At 43.7% G+C, this 14,149-nt stretch overlaps 1 protein-coding gene across 1 annotated transcript in view; it reads right to left on the bottom strand.

Annotated features, from left to right (window-relative positions):
• The window catches only part of XB22169530.L (oocyte zinc finger protein XlCOF6.1-like L homeolog), a 29,986-nt gene that overhangs the window by 9,046 nt on the left and 6,791 nt on the right, over positions 1 to 14,149 (bottom strand). The gene's annotated exons all lie outside the window — the stretch shown is intronic.

The following is a 14,149-nucleotide window of genomic DNA, read 5'->3' as shown; positions in this document are numbered from 1 at the left end:
GGGAGTACTTTATTCACTATATAATGTACGAGAGGGAGTACTTTATTCACTATATAATGTACGAGAGGGAGTACTTTATTCACTATATATAATGTACAAGAGAGAGTACTTTATTCACTATATAATTTACAAGAGGGAGTACTTTATTCACTATATATAATGTACAAGAGGGAGTACTTTATTCACTATATATAATGTACACGAGAGAGTACTTTATTCACTATATAATTTACAAGAGGGAGTACTTTATTCACTATATATAATGTACAAGAGGGAGTACTTTATTCACTATATATAATGTACGAGATGGAGTACTTTATTCACTATATAATGTACGAGAGGGAGTACTTTATTCGCTATATAATTTACAAGAGGGAGTACTTTATTCACTATATAATGTACAAGAGGGAGTACTTTATTCACTATATATAATGTACAAGAGGGAGTACTTTATTCACTATATAATTTACAAGAGGGAGTACTTTATTCACTATATATAATGTACGAGAGGGAGTACTTTATTCACTATATAATGAACAAGAGGGAGTACTTTATTCACTATATAATTTACAAGAGGGAGTACTTTATTCACTATATATAATGTACAGAGGGAGTACTTTATTCACCTATAATATAATGTAACAGAGGGAGTACTTTATTCACTATATATAAATGTACAAGAGGGAGTACTTTATTCACTATATAATTTACAAGAGGGAGTACTTTATTCACTATATAATTTACAAGAGGGAGTACTTTATTCACTATATAATTTACAAGAGGGAGTACTTTATTCACTATATATTAATTGTACAAGGAGGAGTACTTTATTCACTATATAACTGTACGAGAGGGAGTACTTTATTCACTATATAATTTACAAGAGGAGTACTTATTCACTATATATAATCGTACAAGAGGGAGTACTTTATTCACTATATAATTTACAAGAGGGAGTACTTTATTCACTATATATAATGGTACAAGAGGGAGTACTTTTATTCACATATATATAATGTACAAGAGGAAGTACTGTTAGTCACTACTATATAATGTACAACGAGGGAGTACTTTATTCACTATATATAATGTACAAGAGGGAGTACTTTATTCACTATATAATTTACAAGAGGGAGTATTTATTCACTATATATAATGTAAAAGGAAGTACTTTAGTCACTATATAATAATGTACAAGAGGGAGTAACTTTATTCATATAATAAATGAAGCAAAGAGGAGTACTTTATTCATATATAATTACAAGAGGGAGTACTTTATTCACTCTATTATAATGTTACCAGAGGAGAGTACTTTAGTCACTATATATAATGTACAAGAGGGAGTACTTTATCTACTATTATATAATGAACAAGGGAGTACTTTTATTCACTAATATAATTTTACAAGAGGGAAGTTTTATTCACTATATATAATGTAACAAGAGGGGAGTACTTTATTCACTATATAATAGTACAGAGGAGTCTTATTCCACTATATATAATGTACAGAGGGAGTTATTTATTCACTATTAATTTCAAGAGGGTACTTTTTTCACTTTATTCACTATATAATTTACAAGAGGGAGTCACTTTATTCACCTATATATATGTTACAAGAGGGTGTACTTTTTTCATATATAATGTACAAGAGGGGAGTACTTTATTCACTATAGTATAATGTACAAGAGGGAGTATTTTATTCATATATATCATGTACAAGAGGGAGTTACTTTTTCACTCTATTATTTACAAGAGGGAGTCTTTATTCACTATATATAATGTACAAGAGGGAGTACTTTATTCACTAGATGTACAAAGAGGGAGTACTGGTTATTCACTATATAATGTACAGAGGGAGTAGTACTTTATTTCATCTATATAATGTACAAGAGGGAGTACTTTTATTTCACTATATAAATGTAAAGAGGGAGTACTTTATTCACTATATATAATGTACAGATGGCGCAGTCTTTATGTCACTATTATATGTACAAGGGAGTACTTTATTCACTCTATTAATGGGTAACAGAGGGATACTTTAATTCACACTATATATGTACAAGGGGAGTACTTTTATTCACTATAATTACGTTATTTAAGTCACTACTATATAATGTACAAGAGGGAGTACTTTAATTCACTATATATAATAGGGGTAACAAGAGGGAGTACTTTTTTCACTAATATATAATGTACAAGAGGGGTACTTTATTCACTATATATAAGTGTACAGGGAAGTACTTTATTCACTATTATATAAATGTACAAGAGGGAGTACTTATTCACGTATAATTAATTTACAAGAGGGGAGTACTTTATCACTATATATAATGTAAAAGAGGGAACTTTCATTCACTATATAATTTCAAGGGGGTAGTTACTTTTATTCCACTATAATTGTACAAGAGGGAGTACTTTATTCACTATATATAATTGTCCAAGAGGGAGTACTTTATTCACATATATATAATTGTCAAGAGCAGTACTTATTCCTAATTATAAATGTACAGAGGGAGTACTTTATTCACTATATATAATGTACAGAAGGGAGTACTTTTTCCCTATTATAATTTACAAGAGGGAATATCTTATTCACTATTATATAATGTACAAGAGGGAGTCACTTTATTCACATAATAATGTCAAGAGGGACTACTATTATTCACCTTATATAATGTACAAGAGGAGTACTTTATTCCATATTATAGATTACAAGAGGGAGTTAACTTTATTCCTATAATGTACAAGAGGAGTACTTTTTACTATATAATGTAAGAGGGAGTATTTATTCACTATTATAATGTACAGAGGGAGTACTTGATATTCCACTATATAATGTACGAGAAGGAGTACATTTTATTACACTTATATTAATTTTTACAAGAGGGTAACTGTATTCATATAATATAATGTACAAGAGGGAGGTATTTATTCACTATATTTAATTACAAGAGGGACCAGTACTTTATTCACTATAATGTTACAATGGAGGGAGCTTACTTTTCTCACCTATATATATGTACAGAGGAGTACTTTATTCACCTATGATAATGTACAAGAGGGAGTACTTTATTCACTATATATAATGTACAAGAGGAGTACTTATTCACTTATATATATGTACAAGAGGGAGTACTTATTCACTATTATATGTCACAAGAGGGAAGTACTTTATTTCACTATATTAATGTACAAGAGGGAGTAACCTTTATTCACTATATATAATGTACAAGAGGGAGTACTTATATTCACATATATAATGTACAAGAGGGCAGTATTATATTCACATTATATATTAATGTACAAGAAGGGAGTACTTTGATTCACTATTATATAATGTACAAGGGAGTGACTTTATTCACCTATATAATGTACAAAGAGGGAAGTACTTTATTCACATCTATATATGTACAGAGGGAGATTACTTTATTACTATAGTAATGCTTACAAGAGGGAGTACTTTATTCCGTAGTACTTAACTGTACAAGAGGGATAGTTACTTTATTCACTATATAATGTACAAGGGCGTAAGTACTTTGTATTCACTATATTAATGTTACAAGACGGGATACTTTCTTCCTTATATATAAATTTACAAGAGGAGTTACTTTTAGTCACCTATATATAAGACGGATCTTATCACATATATAATGAACAAGAGGGAGCTTTATTCACATATACTAATTTACTAAGGCGCCATATATTATTCTCACGACTATATATAATGTACAGAGGGACTTAGTCTATATATAATGCAAAGGGAGTACTTTATTCCTTCAATAATTTTACAAGAGGGAGTACTTTATTCTAATATATAATAGTACAAGAGGGAAGTCTACTCATATATATCAATTACAAAGAAGGCGAAATATATATATCACAATATAAATAAATACAAAAAAAAAAGTGTATAATATATAATAAGGATAGCAACAAAAACAACTAATAATTGGAAAATAATTAGAAAAAACAAAAAAAAACAGAAAAATAAACAAATAAAAAAAAAAAAATAACAGAAATCCTAAAAAATTATGTACAAATATAATGCAACAAAAATAAAAAAAAAAAAAAAAAAAAAAGAAGATAGAAACATATAGAACAGAAAAAACAATTAAAAACAAATGTATTTTAACTTCAATGCCAGTACAAAAAAATAAAAAAAATATAAATAATGATAAAATAGAGAGAAAAAAATAATAGAAGAAATAGAAAAAAGATATAGAACAACAAAGAACAGAAATAATATTATAAGAAAACCCGATCAAAATCCTGCTGAAAAACAAGCCAATAAAACACAAAACCAGAATACAATAGAAGAAAATACTGATAAGATGATAAATAATTAAATACAGATTATATAAGAGATAAATAAGAATAAAAGAAAAAAATAAATAATATATAAAAAGAAGAATAGAAAAAGAAAAATTAAAGAAATGATAATAAAAATCAGTAAAGTCGCCCGTGTGTGCTATTGTAAACAAAGGAATTAGAAGATTATATCACAGTCCTGCTGTATAAAACTTCATGGAACTCAGTGAATTTAAATACTCTGAATGTGTTCAGTAAGGTCATACATATTCACTGCATAACAATTACTATTATATACAATATTATATCATTCTGTATACTGACAAAAACAATCACAGCTATGAAAAGTTTCGGAACTTCTTATTCTTTGGACTTCTTGTTCATTGTCTGAGCTTTTCAGTTTAATTATAACTCCGCCTTATGGACGTCGTATCTTCGCCAGTGCCATAAGTTTATGGGGTTAACAAAGAAATAGTACAATACTGATCATGACTTGAAATGCAGAACCCGGTGTCAGTCACTCAGTCCCAGTAACTACCCAGCAGGGTCCGTCGGTCCCAGTAACTCCCGCAGGTGCGTCACGGTACCCGAAATCCAGCACCGGTGTCAGATCACGCGCGGTCCCGTATCCCAGCCTGAGTGTCATCTAAACGTCAGTAATCCACAGCACGGTGTCAGTCAGTCCAGTTACTCCTAAGCAGGTGTCAGGCTCAGCGGTCCCAGTAATCCCAGCAGTGTCACGTCGGCCCAGAACTCAGCAGTGTACGTCTAAAAGTCCCAGTACTCCCAGGCAAGGTGTCAGTCGAAGGTCCCACAAGTAATCCCAGCAGGTGTCAGTCGGTCCCCCCAGTAATCCAGCAGTGTACATGTCCGGTCCAGTTTACTCACCAGCAAGTGTCAGTCGGTCCAAGTACTCCCAGCAGTGCAAGTCTCCGACAACTAAACACCCCCCTGTCCCATAACTCCAGCCACACAGTGATCGACTCGGTCCCAGTTACTTCCCAGCAGGTGTCGTCGGTCCCACTAACTCCACAAGAGTGTCAGTCCAGTCCCAAGTAACCCAGAGGTGTCCAGTCACAGTCCATACCTCACCACAGGGTCAGATGCGAGTACCCGCGTAACTCCAAGCACGGTGTACAGTTACATTTTCCCAGTAAACTTCCCAAGGCACAGGAGTCCAGTCGGTCCAGTACACTCCAGCAGGGCAGCGTCCCCAGTAACTCCAGACAGGTGTCAGATCAGGTCCAGTTACTCCAGGCAGTGTCAGTCCGGTACCCAGTAACTCCCAGCCAGTGTCAGTCGCGTCCCAGTAACATCCCAGCAACGGCATGTGCAGTCGTCCCAGTACACATTCCAGCACGGGTGAGTCCAGCATAAGGGTCCAGTAATCCCACAGGTGTACAGTCGTCCAGAAATCCCAGCAGGTGTCAGTCGGTCCAGTAATCCAGCAGGCTGTGCGTCAAACCACAACACACTCCCAGTAAACTCCCAGCAGGTGTCAGTCCAATCCCAGTAACTCCCAGCAGTGTCAGATCCGGTCCAGTAACTCCCGCAGTTGTCAGTCAAACACACAGCAACAGTCCACAAGTAACTCCAGCAGGTCGTCACTCCCTAGGTCCCAGTAACTCCAGCAGTATGTACAGTACAGTACCCAGTCAACCCCAGCACGGATGTCGTCAGTCCAGAACCCCAGCAGGTGTCAGTCAAGTCCCAGACAGTAACCTCCTTGCAGTGTCACTAGTCTCCCAGTAACTCCAAGCAGATGTTCAGTCCGTCCAGTTTTCCAGCACGGTGTCAGTCCCGGTCCACGAAACTCCAGCAGGTCTTCAGTCAGTAACCCAGTAATCCCCAGGGCAGTCCGGTCCAGAACTCCAGAGTGTCCGAGTCTCCATAACTCCCATGCAAGGGTGTCATCAACGGTTCCCCAGTAATCCAGCAGTTCATCCGTGCCCAGTAATCCAGCACGGTGCTCAGCCTCCAGATAACCTCAGCAGGTGATCGATCATCCCGTAAACTTCCCAGCCGGGTCGTCATTCACACTTGCACCCAGTCCGTAAATCCCCAAGCAAGGTTGTCAGATCCATAACAAACAATCACAGCCCAGTAACTCCCAGCAGGTGATCAGTCCAGTCCCAGTAAACTCCAGCAGGTGTCAGTCCCGGTCCAGTAACTCCCAGCAGGTGTCAGTCAACTGTCCAAGTCAACTCCACGCAGAGTCATGTCAGTCCATAACTCCAGCAGGGTACAGTCGTCAGTAATCCCAGCATGTGTCAGTCGCGGTCCCAGTAATCCAGCAGGTGTCAGCGGTCCAGTAACTCCCCAAGGAGTGTCAGTCCAGACAGGTCCCAGTAAACCTCCCACGCAGGTCAGTCACGGTCCCAGTAAACTCCAGCAGGTGTCAGTCATTCCCAAGTAACTCCCAGCATGGTTGTCAGTCGGTCCAGTAACTCCCAGCAGGCTGTGCAGTCCAACACGTCCGTTAACCCCCAGGGAGTCAGTCAGCAGGCCTAACTCCAGCAGGGTCAGTCCCCCAAGTCCAGTAACTTCCAGCAGGTGTCAGTTACCACAGGTCCAGTAATCCCAGATGTCGTCAAGCCAACAGCTACACTCCCAGCAAGTTGTCAGATCGGTCCCAGAATTCCCCGCGTGTCAGTCAGCCCAGTCAACTCCCACAGCAGGTGTCAAGCGACGTCCCAGTAACTCCCCAGCCACGGTTGTTCGCTCGTCCCAGTAACTGCCCAGCACGTGCAGTCCGAAGGTCCCAGTACTCCCACAGGATCAGGGTAGCGTCCCAGTAATCCAGCAGGTGTCCATTTACCATAACTCCCAGCAGGTTCATCGACAGGTCCACGTAACTCCCAGCAGGTGTCAGTCACAGTCCCACAAGTAACATCCAGCCAACCTGTCAGCAGGTCCCAGAACTCCGCAAGAGTCAGTCAAAACCACGTCCAGTACATCCCAAGCAGCGAGTCAGCCCCTCAGGTCCCAGTAACTCCGGCAAGGTAGTCAGTCTCGTAACTCCAGCAGGTGTCAGCTCACGGTCCCATAATCCCAAGCCGGGTCAGTCGGTCCACAAGTACCTCCCAGCAGCGTGCTCAGTCAAATCATAAAGAAGTCCAGTAACATCCCAGCAGGTGTCAACGTCGGTCCCCAGTAATCCAGCAGGTGTGCAGTCGGTCCCATCCAGTATCCCAGCAAGGTGTCAGTCAGGTCCCAGTACTCCAGCAGTGTCAGTCTCCCGTAACCTCCCAGCAGGGTCGTCTTGGTCCCAGTAACTCCACAGAGCGTGTCGTCGGTTCAGTAACTTTCCCAGCAGGTTTGTCAGTCAGGTCCAGTACTCCCAGAGCGTGTCAGTCGTCCCAGTAACTCCCAGCAGGTGCAGTCAGGTCCCATAACCCAGAGTTTTGTCAGCAGTCCAGTAACTCCAGCAAGTTCAGTCACCGGTCCAGTAACTCCCGAGGTTCAGTCAGTCCTGTACTCCACAGTTCAGTCAGGTCCCAGTAACTCCAGCAGGTTCAATCGATTCCCAGTAACTTCCAGAGGTGTCAGTCCGCCCAGTACTCCAGCACGGTGCAGTCGGTCCAGTAACTCCAGAGGTGTCATCTTCCCAGTAACTTCCCAGTAGTGTCAGTCCGGGTCCCAGTTAACTCCAGCAGGTGTCAGTCCGTCCCAGAACTCCGCAGTGTCAGTCGGTCCCATAATCCAGCAGGTGTCATCAGGTCCCAGTAACTCCAGCAGGGTCAGCGGTCCCAGAACTCCCCAGCATGTCCGTCAATCCCGTAACCCTGAGGTGTCAGTCGGTCCAGTAACTCGCCAGCAGAGTGTCAGTCGGTCCCAGTAACTCCCAGCAGGTGTCATCGTCCCAGTAACCTCCCAGCAGGTGTCAGTCTGGTCCCCAGTAACTCCCAGCAGTGTCAGTCCGTCCAGTAAATCCAGCAGGTGTCAGTCAAGGTCCAGTAATCCACAAGATGCTTCAGTCAGGGTCCATAACTCCCAGCACGGTGGGTCAGTCCACAGAACTCCCAGCAGGTGTCAGTCGTGGTCCCAGTACTCCCAGCAGTGTCAAAGTCGGTCCCAGTAACTCCAGCATGTGTCAGTCTCCCAGTAACTCCCAGCAGTAACTCAGCAGGCAGTCAGTCGTCCAGATAAACTTCAGCAGGTGTCAGTCGTCCCAGTAACCAGCAGTGTCAGTCCCAGGCCAGTAACTCCAGCAGTGTCAGTTCCCAGTAACCCGCAACGAGGCGTGTGTCCGTCCCAGTAACTCCGCAAGGTGTCAGTCAATTCCCAGTAACTCCCAGCAGGTTGTCAGTCAGGTCAGTAATCCCAGCAGGTGTCAGCGGCCCATGTAACTCCAGCAGGTGTCAGTCAGCCAATAACTCCCAGCAAGTAAAGTGTCAGTCAACGTCCCGTAATACTCCCAGAGAGGTGTCAGTCCGTCCAGTACTCCGCAGGTGTCAGTCTCAGGTCCAGCTAACTCCAGCAGGTGTCATCTAGAGGTCAGTTAACTCCCCAGCAGGTGTCAGTCCGTCCAAGTAACCTCCGCAGGGTGTCAGTCCCCGGTCCGAGTAAACTCCCACAGGTGTCAGTCATTCCCAGTACTCCAGCAGGTGTCCAGTGTGGCCCAGAACTCCCAGAGGTGTCAGTCCCAGTCCCAGTAACACCCGCAGGTGTAGTCCGTCCTCAGTACACTCCACCTCAGCAAGGGTCTTGTCTGGTCCAAGTAAGCACATCCCCAGCAGCTGCTGTTCAGTCCATCCGGTCCAGTAACTCCAGCACGGTTCCAGTCAATACCCAGTAACTCCCTGCAGAGTTCAGTCAGTCCCAGTACACTCCCGCAGAGTGTCGTCCCAGGTCCAGTAACTCCCAGCAGGTGTCCGTCCGGCCCGTAAACTCCCCAGCATGGTCGAGATCCGGCCCGTAATCCCAGCAGGGTCAGTCCGGTCCCAGTAACTCCAGAGGTGTAGTCAGTCCAGAACTCCCAGCAAGTGTCAGTCGGTTCCCAGTAACTCCAGCAGTGTTTCAGTCCAGTCCCAGTAACTCCCAGCAGTTCAGTCGCAGGTCCCAAGTTAACTCACAGCAGGTGTTCAGTCGGTCCCAGTAACTCCCAGCATGTCATTCAGTCCCAGTACTCCCGCAGAACTCACCACGCAGGAGTCAGAGTCCGTCAACCCATAACTCCAGCAGGTGTCAGTCTGGTCCCCAGAACTCCCAGCAGCGTGTCAGTCACCAGGTCCAGTACTCCCAGCAGTGTTTCAGTCGAAACCACCACACACTCGGTTCCAGTAACTCCCAGCAGCGTTGTCTCACAGGACACAGGTCCAGTACTACTCGCAGGGTAATGATCAAGTCCGAACCAGTCCAGTACTCAGCAAGGTGCTCAGCTCACTCCCATAACTCCCAGCAACGAGTGATCGATCAAGTCCGCATACAATCACCCAAACGCAGCTGTCAGTCCACCACAGTCCCAGTAATCCCCAGCAGGTGTCCAGTCTCAGTCCCATAACTCCCCAGCAGGGTCAGTCCGTCCCACGTACTCCCGCAGGTGCAGTCATGGTCCAGTAACTCCCACAGGCTGCTCAGTCATCCCAGTAATCCAGCAGGTACAGTCTAGCCGTCCCAGTAACTCCAGGCAGGTGTCCAGTCACGTCCCAGTAACTCCAGCAGGTGTTCCAGTCCGTTCGCCAGATCAACTCCCAGCAGGTGTCAGTCCGGTCCAGTAACTCCCAGCACGTGTCAGCGGTACACCAGTACACTTCCCAGCAGGTGTCAGCTGAGTCCCAGCAGTAGACCTCCCAGCAGTGTCAGTCCCCGGATACCCAGTAGATCAGGAGGTGTCAGTCAGGTCCCAGTAACTCCCAGCAGGTGTCAGTCTGACCAAGTCCCAACGTAACTCCAGCAGGTGTCAGATCGGTCCAGTAACTACCCAGCAGGTGATCAGTCCGGCCATAACTCCCGCAAGGTCGTCAATCCCCGGTCCCGTAACCTTCCCAGCAGGTTGTCAGTCCCAAATATCCCAGTAACTCCCAGCAGGCTGTCAAGTCAGTCCCAGTAACTCCCACAGGGTCAGTCCCACACTGCCAGGTCCCAGAACTCCCGTGCACGAGTGACTCCAGTCATATGAGTCCCTTTTTGTACACTCCAGATAGGTGTCTAGTCCGCCTCCACAGTCAAACCTCCCAGTGTCCAGGTGGAGTCCAGTCCTGTCGTACGGCGATGGTTCCAGTAACTCCACAGGCAGTGTCCAATGTCGATGTCCCGCAGTAACTCCCAGCGGTTCGTCAGTCCCGGGATCTCCAGATAACTGCCCCAGTGCAGTGTCCAGTCCTGCGGTTCCCCAGTACAGCTTCCCAGCGTGTACAGTCTCCTCCAGTTCCCAAACTCCCACGCAACGTGTCAGCTCCTACACACACCTTGTCAGGTCATCCACAACGTCCCAGTACAATCCCACAACGGTACTCAGTCGGTCGACCCGTTAAACCTTCCCAAGCAAGTCGTCCAGTCTGACACACCATCCCAGCAGAGTCCCCATGATAAAACCCCAGCCAAACGGGCCATCGTCCGCCTCTAAGCAGACACGTCCGTAAACCAGCCAGGTCCAGTCGCGGGATCCCAGGTATCCCGCCAAGTAAGACCTCCCCAGCCCAGTGCCATCAGAACTCAATCCGGACAAGATAAACCCAAGGCAACGTGGTGAAACAATTCATCGGCATTTAAACAGATCCCGGTCACTTTCTCGCACCTAACGGCTGGTTAATCATCACTATTTGTTCAACGTAGTTACCCACAGCTTAGATAGTCTTCACCTTGCTTAGCATTCTACGGCCAGTTGTAGCCCTATATGTGAATCAATAATGTCAATCCATTCCATAAGGAGAGGTACAACCAAGACTCAGCAATCATAGAAGAGGTACTCTTCTTCGTATGGATTTAATAACATATCTCAATGGTAACCTGTGTTTGTGGCTCTTTCCCTTCTGCATATGAGCTGAACAGAGCACTATCGTTATTATAATATATAAGACGTAACAAATGTAATTCTGTTTCTGTTATATCAGGTGTAATTTCTTCTCTCCCCAAGTAAAATAAACACATCTTACGGTCCTGCGTAGAGTCTCTCCTACTAGTATAGACTAGCCTGAGGCTGCTGCCGAAGTACCAAGAAAAACAGATAGCACTTAACATTGCTCTCAAGCAATTAAGCCCGTACCCGGATTAAGGAATACCTACTATCCATTTTAGGAATCTATTTAACGGTACATTTCATATCTTCTCTCTTTTACTTGAATAGAATAGAGTATCATCCTACTCCGTCCATGACCTGACAGCATTCATTACCTGCCTATGAAGGTTATGCTTTCCAAACAAACTTTATATTGGCCTTAAGAAATACCGCTTTTAATCACAGCGACCTATACACATCACGTTATTTGTGCAGTCACTTTTAAATCGGTCGACTCCGTTGCAGATATAAATGTGAATTAACATACCAACACTGGAGCGATATAAACCAAGCTCCACTGAGTCTCTATATGCTAAATAAATTCAAGTAGTCAAATTAATGGATCGTGTCTCAGGGTCTGCGCGCGAATAATATCCTCTTATTATATAATTAGGCAATCCCCGTCAGTAACAACTCGAGGATCCCTTTGCGTATCAGAGGATTAGTTACCCAGTATCAGGCACTGTCTCGGTCAGCGATAATACCCCGAACCCGAAATCCTAATTCCTAATGCATAATGGCAATGAGGGCGTGGGAAAAGGGAGAAAAAAACATGACAACCGGAAATGGATGCTGTGAAATGAAATGGCAATAAAACGGCAACTCCTGTTCTTGAAGCACTGTATATCATTATACCCCTTTAATAATACTTCTCCTCCTGATAGTGGTTTTTTTTCTAGGATCTTGACTTGTGCGTTGAAACTTTAGACGACTAGTAAATGAGTACTCTTGTATAAGGGTTATAAATGCAAACAGGCACACCAGTAACAAATAAGAAGTATATTCAATTACTGGGATCATGGGGGCTCATGGATCAAAAGTCAAAGGAGACGTCAGCAAACGGTGTACTACGTGTAACTAAAAACGAGAAACCCTGGCTGCCACACTGACATAAAACACAAAACTGCTCTCATTAATACTTAAACAACTGGTATGCGAAAGTCTATTTTGCCTGACGATAACTAAACCCCCTCTGTGGAGCACCTGTCACTGTTTCACTTACTCCGCTAAAGCTAATTTACACCCGTAGCAAGAAGAGCGCTGCCAGAAATGTCATGAAAGGAAATGTACCAATTTGGCCAAACCCTAATCAACAGCTGCCATGCAGAGAAGATTTGTCATTGCTAACTGGGAAATCTACTACTATTGCCATGATTTCTCGTCCTTGGCATCAGTCAGTGGATGTTGGCACATCATAAGCTCCTATTTAATTACTCTACACTAGACCCCAAAGTGCCCTGCGGTTCGTCACCTCGAAACAAACCTTGGATCCTGAGCTGTTGTACAAAGTACCATCTCGAGTGCAATAGGTTCGACTAGCATCTCCTCATGGGGATAGACTTCACTAAAAGGGCACCACACACACATTAGCACCACTCTCCGCCAGCGCAAATTTGCAAACACGTACGGCTAATTCACTCACTATCCGAAAGTTAGCGACCTTAAGAGTCGCTGGACCGCCGCTGTGTCCCCTATGCCGAAAATTCATGCTAGTAGATCTTGCCACTTAGCGTTAATATTGACACTACCGGTCGGGTCAAATCATTTTAAACATTACTATGAGAGCTCATTATTCATAGTCCAATGCTTAGAAACTTTACCCCGACATTTTGCAGGAGGTGGGTATCTTCTTCCTCCACGGCTCCGGGAGGCCAGTGCTCCTCCGGCACCCACCTTCCACGCCGTTAGAGTGTGGCACTATACGCTCACTTCAGTTTCCTACGCACTGAGCATCTAGACGGCTTAATAGCGGTTGTGCTCCAGAAAACATGCGAACACATTCACCGATCTTGTGGTGGCTGTGGCAGGCCATGGCCGCCCTTCACATTTATGCGACCCGTAGTCATGACGCTATGATACGCGAGCTCGCCGGCGCGATAGTCAGGCCTGCACTTCTTTTAGCTTACAAATGTTGTCTCACAGGAATCCTTAAGGATAAAGAAAACCTTAGAGTCGACAAATTCTATACCCAATGCCCCACACACACAGGTCCATTGTAGGAACATAAGGTGTTGACCATTTACCCCTGTTAGGGAAAAAAAAACGGTTCGCGCCCTCAAAACAAAAGTATTAAGCTTAGGACTTTTGCAGGCCAACTCACACCTGAACAAAAGCAAAGTCGTGAATACTTTGATGACATTATATCAGTTCACAAAATATGATGTAAGTGGACAAAAGCATTGAGCGAAGTCTCAGCATCTAGACAATATATAACACTTTGCTCTGGTCTGAAGGTGTGCCGAAAGGCAACTCTTGGCGCCGAAAGAGGTAACGGTTCAGCTAAAATCCGCACTCTATTAGTGTAATTTGCCGACAGTTAAGGCTCCAGTTTGACCGTCTAGAACCTGCGAAAAAGTCATCCTTGGTGATTATGTGTTACAGTTGTGTTCAGTAATATACGCTAGTGTACTGTCATTTTATATTTACGGAAACGCCTTTACGCCACATATCGGTCGGTTATCCTGGGTTAAGGATTTACCACCAAATGAAGTACTGTGAATGAATTACTACCTCCAGTCTCGACGTGTTGCAGTGAGAAGGATGCATGCTCACGCTATGTGTAATTGCCCTTCAGCTGAGCGATTCACCGACCAAATTACCGCTCGCTTATGTATCCATGCG

This window comes from Xenopus laevis, chromosome 5L (assembly GCF_017654675.1).
Source record: "Xenopus laevis strain J_2021 chromosome 5L, Xenopus_laevis_v10.1, whole genome shotgun sequence".
Classification (NCBI taxonomy): Eukaryota; Metazoa; Chordata; class Amphibia; order Anura; family Pipidae; genus Xenopus; species Xenopus laevis.
This window is presented reverse-complemented; position numbering and strand designations above follow the sequence as displayed.